A 23,611-nucleotide genomic window follows, 5' to 3' on the forward strand; every position below is an offset into this window, starting at 1 on the left:
CTGCTGCCGGCCGCTTGAACGTCATCACACAGGGGCCCGCCCCCTGGCTCCTCGCGCTCCTCCACGCCGAGCGGGGCCAGCAGGGACGCCGACACCCGCCGCTCCTGGTCCCGGATCCCGTCGTCTCTGTGCCGCGGGGGGGGAGGAACCCGGCCCCTGTTGAAGGTCCCGCCTGACAGGTGGATTCCTCCCAGCCTGAGGGCGGGGAGCAGGGGGGACGCGTCCACCGGCTCTGGCTAGAGGGTCCCTGGAGGGGCTCCGTATGCGGCGCCGGACCCGGGGGGTAGCCTCAGGACTAAGGCGCGCCGGAGGCCGGGACATCCGCGGCCGGGGTCCTGCCGGAGGGGCGATGGAGGCTCCGGCTACCGACCCCTGAAGCAGGCTGTTAACCGAAGCCTGCAACCAATCAGTTCCTTGCATGGCTGCTTCCCTCCGGAGCTGCTGTAACAAGGCCTCAACATCCATCGCTTGGGCACTACGAAGCTTCTCTTCACTGGCTGGTGAGTACCCAAATGGTTGCCCCCTTCACGTGGCCACTGCCTTTTATAAGGTCCCTCCCCCTTGCCCTGTGTCCGCACCCTCCTCCTCTTCAAATTCAAAAAACTCCGTCCCTCCCCTCAGCCACTGTTAACCCTATGTCCCCCCAACCTTCCTATGAGCTCCCTAATGTCCCATGTCACCCTGTCATGGCGGCCTCCCCTGAGGGCCATAGGCCCAGTACGGCCTTTCTATCCCGTGGTGCTCAGCAGGGAGGTACTACAACACACAGGCGCTAGAAGGTAGGCACTGATTTCCACCTGCAAAGGAAACTCTGGATGTGCCTTCGGACCGGCCGGTCTCAGCCAGCCCTGTTAGCAGTACTCTGGATTGAGGATCCTGAAGCCTTCAGTAAAGAGGTAAAGAGACTGCAACACTGAGTCCTCGTTATTCATTGCGACTTGCACCACACACCATCATCACACCTTTCATTGGACGCCCCTTAGCAGGGTCACGGACCGGGTCTAGCCACCGTGACAACCCCAGGACAGAGAGGCCCGGTACCGAGTACCCCACGGCCCTGCATCTGGGGGCGCTCCAACTGGAAAGGGGAAAAGGTGATGGGGCAAGTTTAACTGTAGTGTCCATACGTTGTTCAGTGATAATCATGCTTAGATTTGTGTATGCTATAGGTAGGAGTATCCTTAGTAAGTAGACTTGAGCAAAAATATTTGCAGGATCCTAGTCCAGCAGCCTTGTTGGCAGTCTGTGGTTGCTGGACAAGACACCCCCTCCCCCCAAACTTGATACCAACTGCCATCATCCCCGGCATATCTTAATGATTACTAGGTCTGCCACTACATTATACATGTGTTGTGCTGCATTGGGCCTACTAATCAGATAAGGCTCTGTGGATATGGCAGGAAGTAGGTTTTCAGGGCTTTGGTCAGACAGCTACGGATTACCAACATGGCCACTGGACCCGGGTCCTGAGAACTTTTTTGCTCAACTCTATTCACAACTGTAGATGAGCTTTTTATTCTATAATGCATTATTCTCACAACTGGGTCAGTGAAGACTACCACAGAAAACCGCAATGCAATGCTGACTAGTTCCTCTTGATGCACAGAGAGCAGTTAGTCATATTTATAACATCATAGTTTACGTTATCCTGTGATGATCATCAACTCTGAAACTGAATGGCCTAATTATTTTTGATATAGAAACTGTCATGGAAAAATCCCAGAAAAGAACATGACAAAAGCCCATATTGTGTCTGTCCTCAACGATGCGCTTCCTGGAGCTTACTAGGCATGCACTGATCATATCTCTAAATCATACATGGTGCAAGTATTCACTATTGTAATGTAGTCTTGCTTATACACAACCTCTTTGTAAAAGAAATTATTGCAAAGCTCTGTCTGGCCATACATTTTCACTGTCTTTTGTAAGCGAAGTCTAGCATTACATAGCAGGTATTCATATTAGTATTGATGGCCATGTGAGTTCAGCAGGGAGGAAGCTGGTCATACAAAGAAATTCTCTGTTCTGGTTCCCTTCAATGTGACCCCCCCCCCCCTACTCTCCTCCATTCGACATCCTGAAAGGAGTCGTCTGTCTAAGGCCTAATTCACACATCTGTGTTTAAACATGTTACATAGAAAAATGGTATTGGTGTCATCAGTGTTTTGGATTAGTGTCATCAGTGGTTTATCCTTTATCCTTATGGATAAAGTAATAGATTAATTGCAAAGCTTCTCCTTTACTTTTCAATTTTAAAGGGAACCTGTCACCCCGTTTTTTCTGTATGAGATAAAAATACCGTTAAATAGGGCCTGAGCTGTGCGTTACAATAGTGTATTTTGTGTACCCTGATTCCCCACCTATGCTGCCAAAATACCTTACCAAAGTCGCTGTTTTCACCTGTCAATCAAGGTGGTCTGGTCAAATGGGCGTGGTGACATCGCTGTTTCTTCCCCCAGATCTTGCTTATCTTTCCGTTGGTGGTGTAGTGGTTTGCGCATGCCCAACTGCCGAATCCACTGCGCAGGTGAAGAAAAAGAGCGCAATCTGCGCTATTCCCCTGGTTATCGTGGGGGCGGCCATCTTCCTGAGGCCGCGCGTGCGCAGATGGAGTGCTCTGCTGCCCGGGGCTTCAGGAAAATGGCCGCGGGATGCCGCACGTGCGCAGATGGAGATCGCGGCGGCCATTTTTCTGAAGCCGAGTTCGCATCATGGTGTCTTACAGATTTATGTCAATTTGATTTTTGACCTCTGTAAATGATTTCAGACAAATCTTCAAAAGAATTGCTCTCCAATGTGGATATAATACTAAACCCTGTGTGTCTATTTTATAATTTGTGGTCCTATTGAAAGAAATAACTTGTGTATATGGAGCGCCCCCACCGTCGCAGGGCCGAGGGGTACCCGGTACCGGGCCTCTCTGTCTCGGTTCTGGGATTGTCATGGTGGCTAGACCCGGTCCGTGACCCTGCTAAAGGGCGTCCAATGAAAGTCGTGATGGTGCAGATCGCAATGAATAACGAGGACACAGGGTTGCAGTCTCTTTACCTCTTTACTGAAGGTTTCGAGATACTCAATCCAGAGCACTGTTAACAGGGCTGGCTGAGACCGGCCGGTCCAAAGGCACATCCGGAGTTCCCTTAGCAGGTGGGAATCAGTGTCTACCTTCTAGCGCCTGTGTGTTGTAGTTCTTCCCTGCTGAGCACCCCGGGATAGTCCTCACAACTGTTGTCTGTCTCTGATGTTCGTTCTCTCCGTCCCCCAGATGATATGGCTAGGACGCACCCGTATGATGGGGTAGGCCTGGAGTTCTTCCGGGACCCTAGAGTCGCCCCTCTCCCACAGCTACCTCCGTTGTCTGCTTAGGTGTTTAAGTGAGACAGCCAACCTATAATTGGCTGTCCTGCCATGGTTTGAAGTAATGCTTAGAGTCTCTTACTTTCTCGGCGTTCTGGCCACCGACTTTGCGCCTCAGAAGGATGTTGCCTCGATCTTACGGCACGACTCCTTCTGGTCCTATCACCTCTTTGCTGTATTCCCGTTTCTCACTCCTTCACAATACCCCTCGCTTCTTGTCCTTTCTTAGGAGACTGCCGCTGTAAGCACAGGCACGGCTCCATAACGTTCTTTCCTGTTCACTAGGGCTCTGCCAGGATCTCACACCTAACAGGTCCTCTCTCGAGCTCTTCCCAGCTCCTTTCTCCTGACTTCCTGTCCAACCCCCCAGTTTTACCCAAGTGTGAGGAGTGGTCTAATAGATAGAACCACCCCCCCTGGTGGCCGGAGTGTGAAGTGTATTGTGGGTGTGTGTTACCTGGTCAGGAGAACTCCTTTAGTGCAATCAGACATACTATCACTCCCCTTAGTGGCAGAGCAACAGCACTGCAACGACCAGGACTCTGGGGCGCTGCACTTATATGTGTAACTTACTGCTTGTGGGATACATGGGTTTATCTTATTTTTTTCCTTCTGTGCTACTGTTCATTAGTGGGGATTTCCCACGAACAATATACGTTTTAATTAATAGACCTTGAAATAATAATTTTGTTCCTCAATTGGATTTGTTAAAAATACATTCCTGTGCTGAGATAATCTATGAATGTTCCCCTGCCGTGTACTGTGTAATGGCTGCGTTTGAGCATGCAAAGCTGCTCCAGTTCATGGTTTGAATTAGCACAGCCCCTGGCCACTGGAGGAAGCCAAAATGAGTATCCAGATAAGACAACATGGAATCGCAAACCTTTTTTTTGTGAGGTAAAATCTGTTTTTAAATCGGCAGGGAAATGTTTAGCTTCACAGAAAGCAGCATCTTTGATCCTGTGCTGTAATGTCTGTATACTCTTTTGCTTCCTCCCCTGTCTATAACCTGTAGTATGAGTAGACCATGTTCCAGCACAGTCAAACACAGCCATTACACAGTACACAGCAGGGGCACATTTTATAAAGATTAGCATAGGAACATTTTTTTTTCAACACATCCATTTGTGGAACTTTATTATTATTCATAGAAATAATGTCTGTAAGGTGCTGCGGAATATGTTGGCGCTATATCAAGAGATTATTATTTATTAAAATGTATTTTGTTCTTAAGAAAACCCCTTTAAAAGTTTTCAGATTTTGCTTAATGCAGTACATATAGATCCCTGCAGTTATAGATCCTATACACTTTTTCCATTCAGTGGCTGTATATAATTGGCCTATTGCCAAAACGACTAATGCTTCATTTTAATTCCTTTATTGAATGAAGGATTATTTTTCTTCATATTTATGATAGAATTCCATAAGTATGACATTTATGACTATTTGGTTGAGATTAGAGCATGTTCTCCTGTGGTAGCACTTGTGGAAGGGAAATCCCGGTGGCATGATAGAATTTCCATCTTTTTAATGATAAGGAAGCATGAGCTTCCTTGTTTTTGTTTGTTGCTGTATGTAGTGATCAGAAGTGGTCAGAAACAGGAAGCTGATCCTTTCAGACTACTTATTGTACTGTGATTTTAAAGAGTTACTGTCCTTTTTTTTTTCTTCATACAATAGAGCAAGTGAATATAAGACACACAGTAATAATCTTATTTGATATATTCAGGGATGTAGCTAGAAGAGTCAAGGCCTCCCAGAAGTATTTTCTCATATCTATCGATGATTATTCAAGATATACAGTTGTTTATCTGCTTTTCAGAAAATATAAGTTTCCAGAGAAACTTAAAATATATCTTTCTGAAGTACATAACAAATTTGGTCAAATGACTAAAATTCTGTGTGCTGATAATAGAACTGTATGGAATCTTGTTTCAGACCATTGTCCCATACAACCCTGAACAAAATGGTGTAGCGGAATGAAAGAACTGGACACTTTGTAAAAGTAGTATTCTCTCTGTCGCAGATATGCCAACAGCATGTTTGGGCGAAGCAATCATGCATGACAGCTTGCAATCTTTAAAACAGACTACCAGGTAAAGCTGCTGAGAACTCCATTTGAGCAATGGAACAGTAAGAAGCCAGAACTACAACATATAAGAACATTCGGAAGTAAAATGTTAGTATGTTTTCCCAAAGAAAGACGTACCAAGTGTGAATCTCATGCAAAAGACGGTATCTTGGTGGGCTACAGTGAAGCCCAAAATCGATATAGAATCCTGCATCCATAAATGAACAAAGTCACAAGATGCAGATATGTGATGATTGAGAACTCTCTCTATTTTCAAAACATCATCCAGCTGAAGAAACAATCTCCATCACAATTTCAAAATACCAAGGAAAAGGATGTTGAAGTTTTTCGGTTGTGAAGAAGCAATAGAAAAATCAGGAGAATCTAAAATCAGGAGATCATTGAGATCAAACAAAGGTATACCAGCTAAGTGTCTTTCAGTCAGAGCCGCAGTCATAGGATGAAATGCAACAACTACCAGTCCATGAAAAACAGAAGTAGATTAACACTGCTAATGAAGAAATGAAGTCCTTTCTTCAAACTTACAAACGCACCAAACTACCAGAAGGCAAGAAAGCAATCTAATGTAAATTGGGTTTTAAGACCAAGTATGACTCTGAAGGCAAGGTGCACAGATTTAAAGCAAGATTAGTCACAAAAGGATATTCTCAGAAATATAGTGGAGTACGATGCCAAATTTTCTCCAGTTGCTAAGCAGACCACATTCAGACCTCTAATGGCTATAACTGCTGTACAAAAGAAGTTTGTCAGACATTTTAAATTGTGACGTTGAGGAGGGACTTGTACTTGACTCAACCTGAGGGTTATATCACAGAGCGTGAAGAAAATCTCCTTAGCAAACTACAAAAATCCCTCTATGGTCTTAAACAATCGGCAAGAGTGTGGAACACCAAAATGAACGGTCTTATTGGAAGAAGGATTTAGGAGGTCATCCAGATCTGTGATTATACACAATGTACAAACAGAGTGGATGTATATGCTCTTGTATGTGAACGATGTAATTATGGTTCATAAACAGGAAACTGAAATTGCAAGGATGACAAATTTTGAATCGTATGGTAAAAATAGGACTGTGATAGTCGTAATTCCTATAGAAGCATGTAAAGGCTGTTTGCAGGACCACCAATGAGGTAAAATGCAATAAATGAGGAATACGGTGGTTAAGTCAGTGCTGCCCAAGGTTCATAGGTACAATCACACACCATCATCACCATCTTCCACCATCATGGTTTGGACCTGATGAAGAGGTTTGAAAACCTTGAAACGCATTTACACAAACCACATTCATCACATTCATGCGTCCCCTTTGTGTGTGATAATACCTTTTGAACCTTAGGCAGGCAGAGCGGACTCTGAAGCACCGTATTCCTCATTTATTCAAATTCTGAATCAGCATTTTGAAACTAAAAATCTTGGAAATATTACATGTTATCTAGGAAACCAGGTCCAAAGAGAAGAAGATGGAAGCTTTCTTGTAAACCAAAGTGCAAAGATCAACTCCATTCTGAATCCAGTTTTGGAATGTCAGAAGAAAAAGGTACAATAACCCTAATGGCACTTCTGTAGATGGCAACTATGACCGTATATTGCAGCAACAATTGAAATTCCCTGCAGATATGTGGAGAAACGGCATTATAAAGAATGGAAAGCTTTTAAGAGAGCTCTTCGATATTTGAAAGAGACTCAATAAATAAATTTAATATCTGTAATAGCTCTAAAACTCAAAGGCTATGTGAATGCATGCAGATGTGCTGGTTACTTAAGTGATTGGAAATTTATATGCGGCTAATTGTTCAAGCTTGGAAAAAGTTCAATTTACTTGGTCTAGCAAAACACTGGTGTCTGTAACCTTGTCATCTACAGAAGAAGAGTATGTGTCTGCAGCCCATGCAAGTCAAGAGGTCACTTGGTTAAACCAATTGTTAGGCTATCTTGGTAAGCCATTAACTCAACAGATGTGGATTTATGCAGACAAAAAAAATTCATTAACCCCTTCATGACCTTGGGATTTTCCGTTTTTCAGTGTTCGTTTTTCACTCCCCTCCTTCCCAGAGCCATAACTTTTGTATTTTTCCGTCAATTTGGCCATGTGAGGGCTTATTTTTTGCGGGACGAGTTGTACTTTTGAACAACATCATTGGTTTTACCATGTCGTGTACTACACTTGTTTTTTGTTTGGCTTTTTTGCTAGGTACACTAAATGCTAAAACTGACCTGCGATTATGATTCTCCAGGTCAGTACGGGTTCATAGACACCTAACATGACTAGGTTATTTTTCACCTAAGTGGTGAAAACAAATTCCAAACTTTGCAAAAAAAAAAAGCGCCATTTTCCGATACTCGTAGCGTCTCCATTTTTTGTGATCTGGGGTCAGGTGAGGGCTTATTTTTTGCGTGCCGAGCTGGCGTTTTTAATTATATCATTTTGGTGCAGATACGTTCTTTTGATCGCCCATTATTGCATTTTAATGCAATGTCACGGCGACCAAAAAAAGTAATTCTGGCGTTTCAAATTTTTTTCTCGTTACGCCATTTAGCGATCAGGTTAATGCGTTTTTTTAATTGATAGATCGGGCGATTCTGAAAGCGGCGATACCAAATGTGTAGGTTTGATTTTTTTTTTTTATTGATTTATTTTGATTGGGGCGAAAGGAGGGTGATTTAAACTTTTAGATTTTTTTTATTTTTTTCACTTTTCTTAACTTTTTTTTAAAACTTTTTCCATGCTTCAATAGCCTCCATGGGAGGCTAGAAGCAGGCACAGCGCGATCGGCGCTGCTACATAACAGCGATCATCAGATCGCTGCTATGTAGCAGAAAATCAGGTGTGCTGTGAGCGCCGTCCACAGGGTGGCGCTCACAGCTGCCGGAGATCAGTAACCATAGAGGTCTCAAGGACCTCTATGGTTACCATTCTAAAGCATCGCCGACCTCCGATCATGTGACAGGGGTCGGCGATGAAGTCATTTCCGGCCGCCCGGCCGGATGCGGTAGTTAAATACCGCTGTCTGCGTTTGACAGCGGCATTTAACTAGTTAATAGTGGCGGGTGAATCGTGATTTCACCCGCCGCTATTGCGGGCACATGTCAGCTGTTCAAAACAGCTGACATGTCCCGGCTTTGATGCAGGCTCACCGCGGAGCCCTGCATCAAATCAGGGGAGCTGACCTCGGACGTACTATCCCGTCCGAGGTCAGTAAGGGGTTAAACTTGCATGCAGTGAGAACAATGCGAAAACCAAACACATTGATGTTAAACATCACCTGCGTAATTTGAGAGAACGTGGCATAATTGAGTCTGTTTATTGCGAGATTGACTAGATGATGTCTGATGTTACGACAAAGCCACTTCCATGAGCCAAGTCCTGAAGAATTCTGAACCACTATGGGACTAAGGGCTTGTTTCCACATGCGAGACATACGTCCGTGTCTCGCAGGTTAAAACCCTCTTCTGGCGCCGGCACTCCAGAGCGGAGCGTGCGGCCGCACAGCAACACATGGAGCTGCATGCTCCGCTCCCAAGTGCTGGTGCCAGAAGAGGGTTTTAACCTGCGAGACACAGACGTACCGTATGTCTCGCTTGTGGAAATGAGCCCTAACAGTATAAGTAGAGTGGGGCTTTTGGAATAATATTTATTATTTTATTCATTACATCGACTACTATTTACCACTGTTTAGTAGTGTATGAGTTTGTCTCCAGTAATACATGAAGAGGAAACAAAAACCCAAGAAGTTCCTGTTCGTGTGTGTGTGTGTGTGTGTGTGTCTGTGTGTGTGAAGATGGAGCACACTTTCACTTTTACTTTGCAAGCTGACAGACAAGATGCTAAGATCCTAAGCTATAAGAAATACTAGTTGTTTAAGCGGTGTTATCTTTGTTCCTAAATAAATATACATTCACTGTTAAAGGGCTAAACAGTACAGAGATTAATCTACTGCCATCAAAATCAAAGAGACCATGCAAAAACACTGCAAAAAGTGCAACCATGCATTTTTGATGAATAAAACTAACTTTATTAAGCATGTACTGTAGACAGTTGACACACATTCTGCACCAAAAAAAACCTGCAAGAAAACTCTTTACTGCCTGCAAAAAAAACGCTGTAAAAACGGCAACATATGAACATAGCCTAAGGAAGAAATAAAATGTGGACAGACGCTGATTCCATTTATGTAACTTACAGATCTCCTAGCTGCAGTGTTGATTAAATCAGTGTTTTATCTTCTGCAGCTCTGCTAGTTTTCTCAATGATGAGCTCTATCTATTCACGCACATGCAAATGATTGACAGCAGTATACAGTAGACAGGTCATTAAGGACTATGTAGCAGGAGATTATCATTGAGAGCATTTGAAGAACTGTATCAAATAAAACGGTGATTTTATTAAAACGACTAGTAGCCCAGGAAGTGATCCAGCATTGGGATCAGGTTCTCTGCCTCTATGCTGCTGACACATGCGTGGCACCCCAGGAGTTCGGGTACCACAGTGATGTTGCCTTCCTCTCAGGGAGGGTAGTGCCATGCCTGGAGACAAGTTGGACCCCTATGGCAGGTAAATCTTACACACAACATATTCTAACTCCAGGCCAGAAAGGGGAGCTCAAAACCCTGTTTTAGGGGAACTTCCCTGATTTCCATCCTGGTCTGGAGGAGGAGTGAGTTCAGTCTGGAGCAGAGAGTGAAGGAAGAGGAGTGATTAGGAGCTTGGGGAGACTGCGATTGGGCCTCCTGTGAGCCAGAGCGCAGAAACCAGGCATCGGGAGTCCGATATTGTGGATAACTGCACAGTCCATAGTAGAATCGGAGGGCATAGGACTGTATGTTCATTGCCCATACCATACCTGAGGTACAGCAGCAGATAGAGCCTGGAGTCACTGTGTCAGAGACCCCAAGAGAACAGCTCAAGCTGCTTGCTGTGCAGGTACTGTCCCAAGACAGGAGAGAGAAAAGGGCACCTTGCCAGCAAACTACTGGTAGCAAGGGACCAGAAAACCAGCGCATAGAGGAAGGCTCCCAACCTGAATTGCCAAGGGAGATTACTTGTTTTCAGGCTGCCTGGACGCTTTCTGTACCTGTTGCCGATACCCTGGACTGAGGCCTGTTACCATCAGTAAACCAGGTAAAGACTGCAACTCTGTCTCATCTGTTATTTACCGGCAACCCACCATCCTTGCCATACTCTTTGGGAGCCCTGGGGACCCCGCTTCACCTGTGCGAAGCGTCACATCTTGCTGCAACATCACCCCAGAGGACCTTTTTAACCCCTTCCCGACCTTTGACGCCACGTAGGCGTCATGAAAACCCGTGCCAATCCGACCCATGACGCCTATGTGGCGTCATGGAATGATCGCGTCCCTGCAGATCGGGTGAAAGGGTTAACTCTAATTTCACCCGATCTGCAGGGACAGGGGGAGTGGTACTTCAGCCCCCCGTGGCTACGATCGCTCTGATTGGCTGTTGAAAGTGAAACTGCCAATCAGAGCGATTTTGTAATATTTCACCTAAAAAACTGATGAAATATTACAATCCAGCCATGGCCGATGCTGCAATATCATCGGCCATGGCTGGAAAACCTAATTTGTCCCCCCCCACACCCACCGATCTCCTCCCCAGTCCTCCGTTATGTGGTCCGCCCCCCTAAGTCGTCCTGTCCGCTCCCCCGTCCTCCTGCCCGCTCCCCCTGTGCTCCGATGCCACCCCCCCCGTCCTCCGATCCACCCCCCATGCTCAGATCCCCCCCTCATACTTACCGAGCCTCCGGGCGTCCGTCCGTCTTCTCCATGGGCGCCGCCATCTTCCAAAATGGCGGGCGCATGCGCAGTGCACCGGCAGATTCGTTCCAGGTATATTTTGATCACTGCGATATAACCTATCACAGTGATCAAAATAAAAAAAATAGTAAATGACCCCCCCCCCTTTATCACCCCCATAGGTAGGGACAATAATAAAAAAAAAAAGAAAATATATTTTTTTCTTTTTCCACTAGGGTTAGGGTTAGAACTAGGGTTAGGGTTAGGGGTAGGGTTAGGGCATGTGCACACAGTGCGGATTTGGCCGCGGATCCGCAGCGGATTGGCCGCCGATCCGCAGCGGATTGGCCGCCGATCCGCAGCGGATTGGCCGCCGATCCGCAGCGGATTCGTAGCAGTTTTCCATCAGGTTTACAGTACCATGTACACCTATGGAAAACCAAATCCGCTGTGCCCATGGTGCGGAAAATACCGTGCGGAAACGCTGTGTTGTATTTTCCACAGCATGTCAATTTTGTGCGGATTCCACAGCGTTTTACACCTGTTCCTCAATAGGAATCCGCAGGTGAAATCTGCACAAAAAAACACTGGAAATCCGCTGTAAATCCGCAGGTAAAACGCAGTGCCTTTTACCTGCGGATTTTTCAAAAATGGTGCGGAAAAATCTCACACGAATCCGCAACGTGGGCACATAGCCTTAGGGTTAGGGTTGGAATTAGATTTAGGGTTGGAATTAGGGCTAGGGTTGGAAATAGGGTTAAGATTAGGCTTGTGGTTAGGGTTACGGATAGGGTTAGGGGTGTGTTGGGGTTACAGTTGTGGTTAGGGTTGGGATTAGGGTTAGGGTTGGGATTAGGGTTAGGATTAGGGTTAGGGTTGGGATTAGGGTTACGGGTGTGTTGGGGTTAGGGTTGGGATTAGGGGCGTGTTGGGGTTATGGTTGTGATTAGGTAAATGGCTACAGTTGGGATTAGGGTTAGGGGTGTGTTGGGGTTAGTGTTGAAGTTAGAATTGAGGGGTTTCCACTGTTTAGGCACATCAGGGGTCTCCAAACGCAACATGGCGCCACCATTGATTCCAGCCAATCTTGCGTTCAAAAAGTCAAATGGTGCTCCCTCCCTTCCAAGCCCCGACGTGCGCCCAAACAGTGGTTTACCCCCACATATGGGGTACAAGCATACTCAGGACAAACTGGGCAACAACTATTGGGGTCCAATTTCTCCTGTTACCCTTGCGAAAATAAAAAATGACTTGCTAAAACATAATTTTTGAGGAAAGAACAATTATTTTTTATTTTCACGGCTCTGCGTTGTAAACTTCTGTGAAGCACTTGGGGTTTGAAAGTGCTCCCCACACATCTAGATAAGTTCCTTAGGGGGTCTAGTTTCCAAAAAGGGGTCACTTGTGGGGTGTTTCTACTGTTTAGGCACATCAGGGGCTCTGCAAATGCAACGTGACGCCCGCAGACCATTCCATCAAAGTCTGCATTTCAAATGTCACTACTTCCCTTCCGAGCCCTGACGTGTGCCCAAACAGTGGTTTACCCCCACATATGGGGTATCAGCATACTCACAACAACCTGGGCAACAAATATTGGGGTCCAATTTCTCCTGTTACCCTTGTGAAAATAAAAAATTGCTTGCTAAAACATCTTTTTTGAGGAAAGAAAAATTATTTTTTATTTTTACGGCTCTGCGTTGTAAACTTCTGTGAAGCACTTGGGGGTTGAACGTGCTCACCACTAGTGTTGATCATTCCGATACCGCAAGTATCGGGTATCGGCCGATACTTGCGGGTATCGGAATTCCGATACCGAGATCCGAGACTTTTGTGGTATCGGGTATCGGTATCGAAGCAACATTAATGTGTAAAAGAAAGAATTTAAAATAAAAAATATTGCTATACTCACCTCTCCGACGCAGCCTGGACCTTACCGAGGGAACCAGCAGCGTTCTTTGCTTAAAATTCGCGCGTTTACTGCCTTCCGTGACGTCACGGCTTGTGATTGGTCGCGTGCCGCCCATGTGGCCGCGACGCGACCAATCACAGCAAGCCGTGACGTAATTTTCAGGTCCTGAATGCCTAATTCTAGGCATTCAGGATTTGAAAATTACGTTACGGCTTGTGATTGGTCGCGTCGCGGTCACATGGGCGGCACGCAACCAATCACAAGCCGTGACGTAATTTTAAAATGCGCGCGTTTCCTGCCTCCCGTGACGTCACGGCTTGTGATTGGTCGCGTCGCCCATGTGACCGCGACGCGACCAATCACAAGCCGTAACGTAATTTTCAAATCCTGAATGCCTAGAATTAGGCATTCAGGACCTGAAAATTACGTCACGGCTTGCTGTGATTGGTCGCGTCGCGGCCACATGGGCGGCACGTGACCAATCACAAGCCGTGACATCACGGAAGGCAGTAAACGCGCGCATTTTAAGCAAAGAACGCTGCCGGTTCCCTCGGTAAGGTCCAGGCTGCGTCGGAGAGGTGAGTATAGCAATATTTTTTATTTTAATTCTTTCTTTTACACATTAATATGGATCCCAGGGCCTGAAGGAGAGTTTCCTCTCCTTCAGACCCTGGGAACCATCAGGGATACCGTCCGATACTTGAGTCCCATTGACTTGTATTGGTATCGGATTAGATCCGATACTTTGCCGGTATCGGCCGATACTTTCCGATACCGATACTTTCAAGTATCGGACGGTATTGCTCAACACTACTCACCACACATCTAGATAAGTTCCTTGGGGGGTCTAGTTTCCAAAATGGGGTCACTTGTGGGGTGTTTCTACTGTTTAGGCACATCAGGGGCTCTGCAAACGTAACATGATGCCCGCAGACCATTCCATCAAAGTCTGCATTCCAAATCGTCACTACTTCCCTTCCGAGCCCCGGCATGTGCCCAAACAGTGGTTTACCCCCACATTTGGGGTATCGGCGTACTCAGGAGAAACTGGACAACAAATTTTGGGGTCCAATTTCTCCTGTTACCCTTGGGAGAATAAAAAATTGTGGGCTAAAAAATCATTTTTGAGAAAAGAAAAATTTATTTTTATTTTCATGGCTCTGCGTTATAAACTTCTGTGAAGCACTTGGGGGTTCAAAGTGCTCACCACACATCTAGATTAGTTCCATGGGAGGTCTAGTTTCCAAAATGGGGTCAACTGTGCGGGAGCTCCAATGTTTAGGCACATAGGGGCTCTCCAAACGCGGCATGGTGTCCGCTAACGATTGGAGCTAATTTTCCATTCAAAAAGTCAAATGGCGCGCCTTCCCTTCCGAGCCTTGTCGTGCACCCAAACAGTGGTTTACCCCCACATATGAGGTATCGGCGTACTCAGGAGAAATTGCACAACAAATTTTAGGATCCACTTTATCCTGTTGCCCATGTGAAAATGAACAAATTGAGGCTAAAAGAAATTTTGTGTGAAAAAAAAAAGTACTTTTTCATTTTTACGGATCAATTTGTGAAGCACCTGAGGGTTTAAAGTGCTCACTATGCTTCTAGATAAGTTCCTTGGGGGGTCTAGTTTCCAAAATGGGGTCACTTGTGGGGGAGCTCCAATGTTTAGGCACACGGGGGCTCTCCAAGCGCGACATGGTGTCCGCTAAAGATTGGAGCCAATTTTTCATTCAAAAAGTCAAATGGCGCTCCTTCCTTTCCGAGCCCTGCCGTGCGCCCAAACGGTGGTTTACCCACACATATGAGGTATCAGCGTACTCAGGACAAATTGCACAACAACGTTCGTGGTCCAGTTTCTCCTTTTACCCTTGGGAAAATAACAAAATTGTTGCTAAAATATAATTTTTGTGACTAAAAAGTTAAATGTTCATTTTTTCCTTCCATGTTGCTTCTGCTGCTGTGAAACACCTGAAGGGTTAATAAACTTCTTGAATGTGGTTTTGAGCACCTTGAGGGGTGCAGTTTTTAGAATGGTGTCACTTTTGGGTATTTTCTGCCATATAGAACCCTCAAACTGACTTCAAATGTGAGGTGGTCCCTAAAAAAAATGGTTTTGTAAATTTTGTTGTAAAAATGAGAAATCACTGGTCAAATTTTAACCCTTATAACTTCCTAGCAAAAAAAAAATGTATTTCTAAAATTGTGCTGATGTAAAGTAGACATGTGGGAAATGTTATTTATTAACTATTTTGTGTCACATAACTCTCTGGTTTAACAGAATAAAAATTCAAAATGTGAAAATTGAGAAATTTTCAAAATTTTCGCCAAATTTCAGTTTTTTTTCACAAATAAACTCAGAAATTATCGACCTAAATTTACCACTAACATGAAGCCCAATATGTCACGAAAAAACAATCTCAGAACCGCAAGGATCCGTTGAAGCGTTCCTGAGTTATTACCTCATAAAGGGACACTGGTCAGAATTGCAAAAAATGGCAGGTCATTAAGGTCAAAATAGGCTGGGTCATGAAGGGGTTAAGCAGCGTCGGTTCCTCTGACCGAGAACCACAGGTGGCGTCACGAATAAACTTTATTACCAAATTCCCTTAAAAGATTTTTTCCCTTTTATGTGAGCGCCCAGGGCCACGGACCTGGTCGCAGCCACCGTGACATCCCCTTTAAGAGCGACCGGACCCGGTACCAAGTATCCCCATTGCCCTGGTGGACGACTCACATTGGGCAGAAAGAAAAAACCTAGTGACAGATTCTTTTTAACATGCAAAATTGTGATGACAGATTAACTTTAAAATAAAGGCATGGCCATAATGGCTCTGTCATACAGATTAAATAGATACCATTAGTGAAGAAATCCGCATCCTGGTTGTTCTTTAATCAGCATTTGAAGTTTGAGTGTAATAAAATGTCAATTCAGAGGGGTGGGACTGTGGGTAGGGCCCTCAGCTCTGCCCCGGCCCCTCTGCCTTCCTCTGGGGTCTCTAACTGATTTCTGAAATCCTACTGACAGATTCCCTTTAATAACATACTGTACATCAGATGAGTAATTGAAAGGAATATGTCAATAGGATCAACTTTACGAAGCCGTCTATATGGGCATGTAGGTCATACGAAGCTGAACTAAATGATACATTGATATATGCGATCCGATGTCTGATTGCAGAGAAATTCATGTTTTTCTTATGTGTAGATGAGCTGTTCAGGACTATGGGCCGGGCACTGCACTGTATGAGAATCCACCTCCAGAGACTATTGTACATGAAAGGAAGCATTACCAGTGTGAGACCTCACACTGCAGAACTGAACTTTGTGTTCTTACAAACACGTTTTTTTCCTCTATCTCTGCTGTATTGCAACACTACTGCAACCCTGTCTGCCTGTGAGCTGGAAGCTGAGAGGAACCTGCCGAAGTGTCAGGTATAATCACACACAGCTCAGCCGTGAGATCAGGAGAGCAGAGAGCGGCCATTACATGTCACACTGGTAGAAGGGAAGTAAATGTTTTTTTCTTTTACATGTGACAGGTTCCACTTTAATATGGAGATTAGAAAAAAGAGAAATGAAAACCAACTCAACTCCAGTTTCATAATATCTTCCTCGGTGCACGGAACCCTCAGTTACCATATATCCTCACTGATGAGAAATTTCAGAAACTGTTCCAGTTCACATGGAATAACAAAAAAAAAAACAAAACATCAGCGAGCATATATGGTTACTGTGGGTTCCGTGCTCCAAGGAACAGAGAACAGGAGCTGCAGGCTGTTAGCAGCACGTCTTCTCACATTGCACTGATGCATTGCTGAGAAAGCCATTGGTCTGGGATGGCTGTCAGTCAGTGCCGGGATGTGCTTGCAGCTGCCACTGAAGTCGTGCCTGCATGACTGACTGAAAGCCGCAGGCTCACAGGAGAAATATTGTTCATTTTCTACTGTATTTCCAGTAGAGCTGCGAGTCACCTTCATAATGCTAATAACTTGCAGGTTAACACCTTGCCGACATCCGATGTGCAAGTCGGGGGGCAATTCGGTAGCAGGGGTCTGGAGCTGGCTCACGGGGGTGAACCCGACCCATACCTGGCAGTTAAAGACTAAAAACTAAAAGAGCCACCTTGTGCAGCACTAATGCTGCATTCTGTCAAGGTGGCTCTTATTTGGGGTCCCTTCTAATGCTGCAATATTCATTTTTTCAACTTGCCCGCCCTACCTGTAGTCTGTCCGGGGGGCATGTCTTTTTCCCCCGGACACAAACGCCTCCCAGCCATCACTCGGCCCCTCCGTGCTCCGTTCGTCGCCTTCACTAACGTCCTCTGCGCCTGCGCTGTAAGTTCCCATCATGTGATGTGAGTCAAAGGGCAGCGCAAACTGCCGAAAAAGGAACTTACAGTGCAGTCACCAGGGATGTTAATGAAGACCGAGGAGGCGGTGCACGGAGGGGCCGAGTGATGGCTGGGAGGCGTTTGGAAGTGACCCCAAATAAAAGAACCACCTTGACAGAATGCAGCATTAGTGCTGCACAAGGTGGCTCTTTTAGTTAAAAATGCCAGGGGGGGGTGACAGGTTCCCTTTAATGGCTGAGACAGTCAAAGCTCTCCTCTAAGGCTATGTTCAGCATTTGGTCAGTTTTTTACCTCAGTATTTGTAAGCCAAAACCAGGAGTGGATGAAAAATACAGGAAACAAATATATAAACAGACAAAAGGGGCGATTTGAACTTTTGAAAACATATATAAAATTTAAAAATAAATAAGGGATACTGGGGCCATCCTATACACATTACAGCTAAGGCTGATCTTACCAAAATATGCAAGTTTGACCTCCATTAACACATAGTAATCCACATTGCGAAGTCTAATGCAGGGCGTGTAGGGTACATTTTGAGTCTGAGTCATGCACTGCCCCCTCAGGCTCTATGCTAAGTATAATAAATAAATATATATATATATACGTTTTTCCTGGAGTGTTCCTTTAACCCCTTGAGGCCACATTTTTAAAATCTGACGTGTCACTTTGTAGTAATGGTTCTGCAATGTTTCTAGATATCAGTTATTCCAAGTCTGTTTTTTTTGTTTTTGTTTTTTCATGACGCATTGTACTTTTAGTGGTGAATTTAGGTCAATATCAATATGACTTTAAACGATTTTTATACAGTCATAAATAAATGCACAGTTTCATCTAGAAAACTCTCATTTTTTTAAATTTTTTTTTTACAGCAATAGTAATTAATCACCTTCAAGAAAATTTACAGTTTCCTATATTACAGAATTGCAATGTATCCGTAAAAATTGGTAGCTCTGTATGGCAACTGGATTGTACACACACAGATTTGAATGGGTGAGTCGCATTCAAATTATGGAAGAAACAAGTGCACACTGCAACTTTTCTCACACACAGATTGTCAGTGAAAAAAAAAATAACTCATCTGCACTGCCCCACTGAATAACATGGGTCCAAGTGCTCTCTGTCTGTGAAAATACTGTCAAGTGAACTATCCCTCAAACAGATTCCACACAAAATACAACATTGTAGTTATGGAAGGGTGGTGGACAATGACTGTTGCGTTCCTACCCCTGAAGATGACGATCACGTCACGTGTAATGTGAAGTAAGTTGTGCGTCTCTAGTATATATCGTGTCATGTGAATTGTGTAGTATTGTCATAAGTAGTGTACAGTGTAGGATGTGATGGTATATAGCATAGTGAATAATTTAGGTAATGACACTGACAGGATAGTTAATATTTTGGGACTAGCCCATAGGTGTGGGGGTTTGGTGTTAGGGCAAGAGACTGCTTCCTGTAGTTGGTTAGATGAGGTTTTGAGAGAGAATAGAGCAGTGCTGCCATTGGGGTGATCTACAGTTAACAGGAGACTTAAGAGCAGAGATAATTATATCCTAAAGGAGCCCTCAAACAGCACATAATTTAAAAATCCGCACCCCTTAAAAATATTTTAAATTTTTATAGGACTTTTACCTTACTACGTTTGTAAATCCTTGCAAGAGAGTTTTGGTCGAACCACTTTGTTTTAACAAAGGCTGTTAATGGGAGATCCTCTGATAATGTTACCTTAGTTTTCCACTACAGCCAGGATATAAAGCCTGACAGCACGAGGAGGAGTTCCTCCATTACTATATTCTCTAGTACTGTTTCCTCTACAATCACTATAAGGCCGGCGTCACACTCAGCGTATGAAAATACGGTCCGTTTTTTATGACCGTAATACGCAGAAATGTTCCCAAAATAGTGATCCGTATGTCATCCGTAGGCAGGATGTGGCAGCGTATTTTGCGCATGTCATCCTCTGTATGTAATCCGTATGGCATCCGTACTGCGAGGTTTTCTCGCAGGCTTGCAAAACTGACATCTAATGGATTTATGGGCTCAAATGTTCGTTAAAACATATATACAGTATGTGTGTGTGTGTGTATATATATATATATATATATATATGTATGTGTATATATATATATATATATATATATATATATATATATATATATATATATATATATATATATATATATATATATTTGAGACACACATATATATATATATTTATATTTAATTCAGCGCTAGATATCATAAAAGCCGGTAATTCAATTGCTTTTGCTATCTCCTTCCCAAACCCGACATGATATGAGACATGGTTTACATACAGTAAACCATCTCATATCCCTTTTTTTTTTGCATATTCCACACTACTAATGTTAGTAGTGTGTGTGTGTGCAAAATTTGGGCCCTCTAGCTATTAAATTAAAGGGTTAAATCGCGGAAAAAATTGGCGTGGGCTCCCGCGCAATTTTCTCCGCCAGAATGGTAAAGCCAGTGACTGAGGGCAGATATTAATAACCTAGAGAGGGTCCATGGTTATTGGCCCCCCCTGGCTAAAAACATCTGCCCCCAGCCACCCCAGAAAAGGCACATCTGGAAGATGCGCCTATTCTGGCACTTAGCCACTCTCTTCCCACTCCCGTGTAGCGGTGGGATATGGGGTAATGAAGGGTTAATGTCACCTTGCTATTGTAAGGTGACATTAAGCCAGATTAATAATGGAGAGGCGTCAATTATGACACCTATCCATTATTAATCCAATAGTACGAAATGGTTAATAAAACACACACATTACAAAGTACTTTAATGAAATAAAGACACAGGGTGTTTTAATATTTTATTAGACTCTTAATCCACCTGAAGACCCTCGTTCTGTAAAAAGGAAAAATAAAAAAACAATATCCCATACCTTCTGTCGTTCAGGTCACGTCCCACGCTGTAAATCCATCTGAAGGGGTTAAATCATTTTACACCCAGGAGCTCTGCTAATGCAGTGCTCGTGGCTGTAAAACCCGGGGAATTAATGGAAAGCAGGGGATGTCCTGTAGTTACCTTGAGTCGCGGTGATGCGCCCTCTGCTGGATGTCCTCATATGAACTAGAGCCTGGGAAAAAGCAGAGGGCGCATCACCGCGACTCAAGGTTAACTACAGGACATTCCTCTGCTTTCCATTCATTCCCTGGATTCTAGAGAGATATGTGCTGCCCAGTGTCAGAATGCTTGGTTTCAGTCGCAGGTCACGGGTATTACAACAGGATAATGACCCAAAACACACAGCTAATAACACCCACGAATGGCTAAGAGGAAAACATTGGACTATTCTGAAGTGACCTTTCCATTTGGAAAAGGCAATCTTCAAACACGAGACAACTGGAGCAGTTTGCTCTTGAGGAGTGGGCCAAAATACCCATCGAGAGGTGCAGAAGTCTCATTGACAGTTACAGGAATTGTTTGATTGCAGTGGTTGCCTCAAAAGGTTGTGCAACAAAATATTACATTAAGGGTACCATCATTTCTGTCCAAGCCTATTTCATGAGTTTTTTATTTTTCTTTAAATTCTGTGGAAGCATGGTTGAAAATCAATGTCTGACTTTCATTTGTTCATTTTCATAGATCTTTTATTTATTATTACTTTTGTCAGATTCAAGTTATTTTTGTGACCATTGTGGGTTTTTCTGTCTCTTCAGTCAGATCAACCATTGATTACTCAGTTTACTTTGTTTATATATGTTATGTGTTTTATAAAACTGCATTCAGGACGTTTAGCACCTTGGGTGTTTCACAAATTAATGCAAAGTGGAGGGGAAAAATGATGACTATTTTTTATTGATTTTCTTTTAAACTAAAATGCAGCTATAGCCTCAAATGTTTCAATTTCACAAGGATAAAAGGTGAAAATGGAGCTCATGATTTGTTGTGTAATTGATAACACATATGTGGTTAGAAACTACATCATGTTTGGGCACACAGCAGGGTACTTAAGGGAAGGAGCACTATTTTATTTTTTGAGTGCGTATGTGGCTAGAATAGATTGTGGATGCCTTGTCACATTTGCAGAGCCCCTGAGGTGCCAAAGAAACAGAACTCCCCCATCGCCACCTTCCCCCTCACCACCATCACAAGTAATAATAATAATCTTTATTTATATAGCGCCAACATATTCCGCAGCACTTTACAATTAAGCGGGGACATATACAGACAAATTCAATACAAGTTAAGACAATTTAAACAGTGACATTAGGAGTGAGGTCCCTGCTCGCGAGCTTACAATCTACAAGGAAATGGGGGGACACAATAGGTGAAAAGTGCTTGTTATTTCAGGTCTGGCAATTATAATACATAGGGATTTTCATACAAAGCTGCATGATCCGGTCATCAGCCCGTGTGTTTAAGTGCAATAGTCAAGTGTCAAGTGCAGTTATCATGTGCATGGCATGGAGGGTGTGGAGACAGATGAATAGTAGGGTGCAGATTTAGAATAATATTTGGAAGGAGGGAACAGGGCAAAGTTAGTTTACTGAGTAGTTGATGTGGTAGGCTTGTTTGAAGAGATGGGTTTTTAGAGCGCGCTTGAATAGGTCGGGGCTAGGTATCAGTCTGATCGTCTCGGGAAGTGCATTCCAGAGAGCTGGCGCAGCACGAGAGAAGTCTTGTAGATGGAGGTGCGAGGTTCGGATTACGGGGGATGTTAGCCTTAGGTCGTTTGTAGAACGGAGGGCACGTGTAGGGCGATAGAGATGAGAGAGGAGATATAAGGCGGTGCAGAACTGTGGAGGGCTTTGTGGGTGAGAGAGATGAGTTTATACTGGACCCTGTAGCGAATGGGTAGCCAGTGTAATGACTGGCACAAGATGGAGGCATCGGTGAAGCGGTTAGACAGAAATATGACCCTGGCTGCCGCATTCAAGATGGATTGGAGAGGAGAAAGTTTGGTAAGAGGGAGACCGATCAGAAGAGAGTTGCAGTAGTCCAGACGAGAATGAATAAGAGCGACAGTAAGAGTCTTAGCAGTTTCAAAGGTGAGAAAAGGTCGGATTCTGGAGATGTTTTTAAGATGCAGGTGACCAGAGCGAGTGAGTGATCGGATATAGGGAGTAAAGGAAAGTTCGGTGTCGAATATGACCCCAAGACAGCGGGCATGCTGCTTTGGAGTTATGGTTGAACCATCTAGGGTAATTTTGATGTTGGGTAGAGAGAGGATAGTAGAAGGGAGAAACACAAGAAGTTCTGTTTTGGAGAGATTTAGTTTCAGATAGAGGGAGGACATGATGTTAGAGACAGCAGACAGACAATCCTTGGTATTTTGAATTAGGGTAGGGGTGATGACAGGGGAAGAAGTGTATAATTGGGTGTCATCAGCATAGAGATGATACTGGAACACAAATCTGCTGATTGTTTGTCCAATAGGGGCCGTGTATAGAGAGAAGAGGAGGGGGCCTAGGACTGAGCCCTGCTGAACCCCGATAGTAAGGGGACGAGGAGAGGAAGAGGAGCCGGGGAAAGATACAGTGAAGGAGCGGTCAGAGAGGTAGGAGGAGAACCAGGAGAGGGCTGTGTCCTTGAGGCCTATGGAGCGGAGCATAGTGAGAAGGAGCTGGTGATCCACAGTGTCAAATGCGGCAGAGAGATCCAGGAGAATCAGCAGAGATCAATGACCTTTGGATTTAGCTGTTAGTAGGTCATTAGAGACTTTAGTGAGGGCAGTTTCAGTGGAGTGTAAAGAGCGGAAACCAGATTGTAAGGGGTCGAGAAGAGAGTTTTCCAAGAGATAGCGGATTAGACGGGAGTGGACCAAGCGTTCCAGGAGTTTAGAGATGAAGGAAAGGTTAGAGACAGGTCTGTAGTTAGCAGTGCAGTTCTGGTCCAGGGATGGCTTTAAAGGGGTTATGATGGCATGTTTAAATGAGGGGGGAAAGATACCTGAAGAAAGAGAGAAGTTAAATATTTTAGTCAGGTGAGTGGTGACCACTGGTGAGAGAGACTGCAAGAGAGGTGAAGGAATGGGGTCACTGTTGCAGGTTGTAGGCCGAGCAGAAGCGAGGAGCTTGGAAACTTCTTCTTCTGAGACAGGGTCAAAGATGTCTAGTGAGCTTGAGGTGCGGCAGGGAAGGGGATCCAGGCACTGAGGAGATTGGGCTGAGATATCCTGATGGATGTGGTTGATT

At 44.4% G+C, this 23,611-nt stretch overlaps 1 protein-coding gene across 5 annotated transcripts in view; it reads left to right on the forward strand.

Moving 5' to 3' along the window:
- ARHGAP40 (Rho GTPase activating protein 40) overlaps window positions 1-23,611 on the forward strand; it is a 182,031-nt gene that overhangs the window by 114,560 nt on the left and 43,860 nt on the right. The window contains exon 1 of one of the 5 annotated variants that reach the window (XM_077251534.1): window positions 6,964-6,986. The exons of the other annotated variants lie outside the window; for them this stretch is intronic. The gene's annotated coding sequence lies outside the window, so the exon portion shown is untranslated. Of the gene's footprint in view, window positions 1-6,963; window positions 6,987-23,611 lie in introns of those variants that run through there. 5 annotated transcript variants of the gene reach the window in all.

The sequence above is a fragment of the Ranitomeya variabilis genome, chromosome 4 (assembly GCF_051348905.1).
Source record: "Ranitomeya variabilis isolate aRanVar5 chromosome 4, aRanVar5.hap1, whole genome shotgun sequence".
Classification (NCBI taxonomy): Eukaryota; Metazoa; Chordata; class Amphibia; order Anura; family Dendrobatidae; genus Ranitomeya; species Ranitomeya variabilis.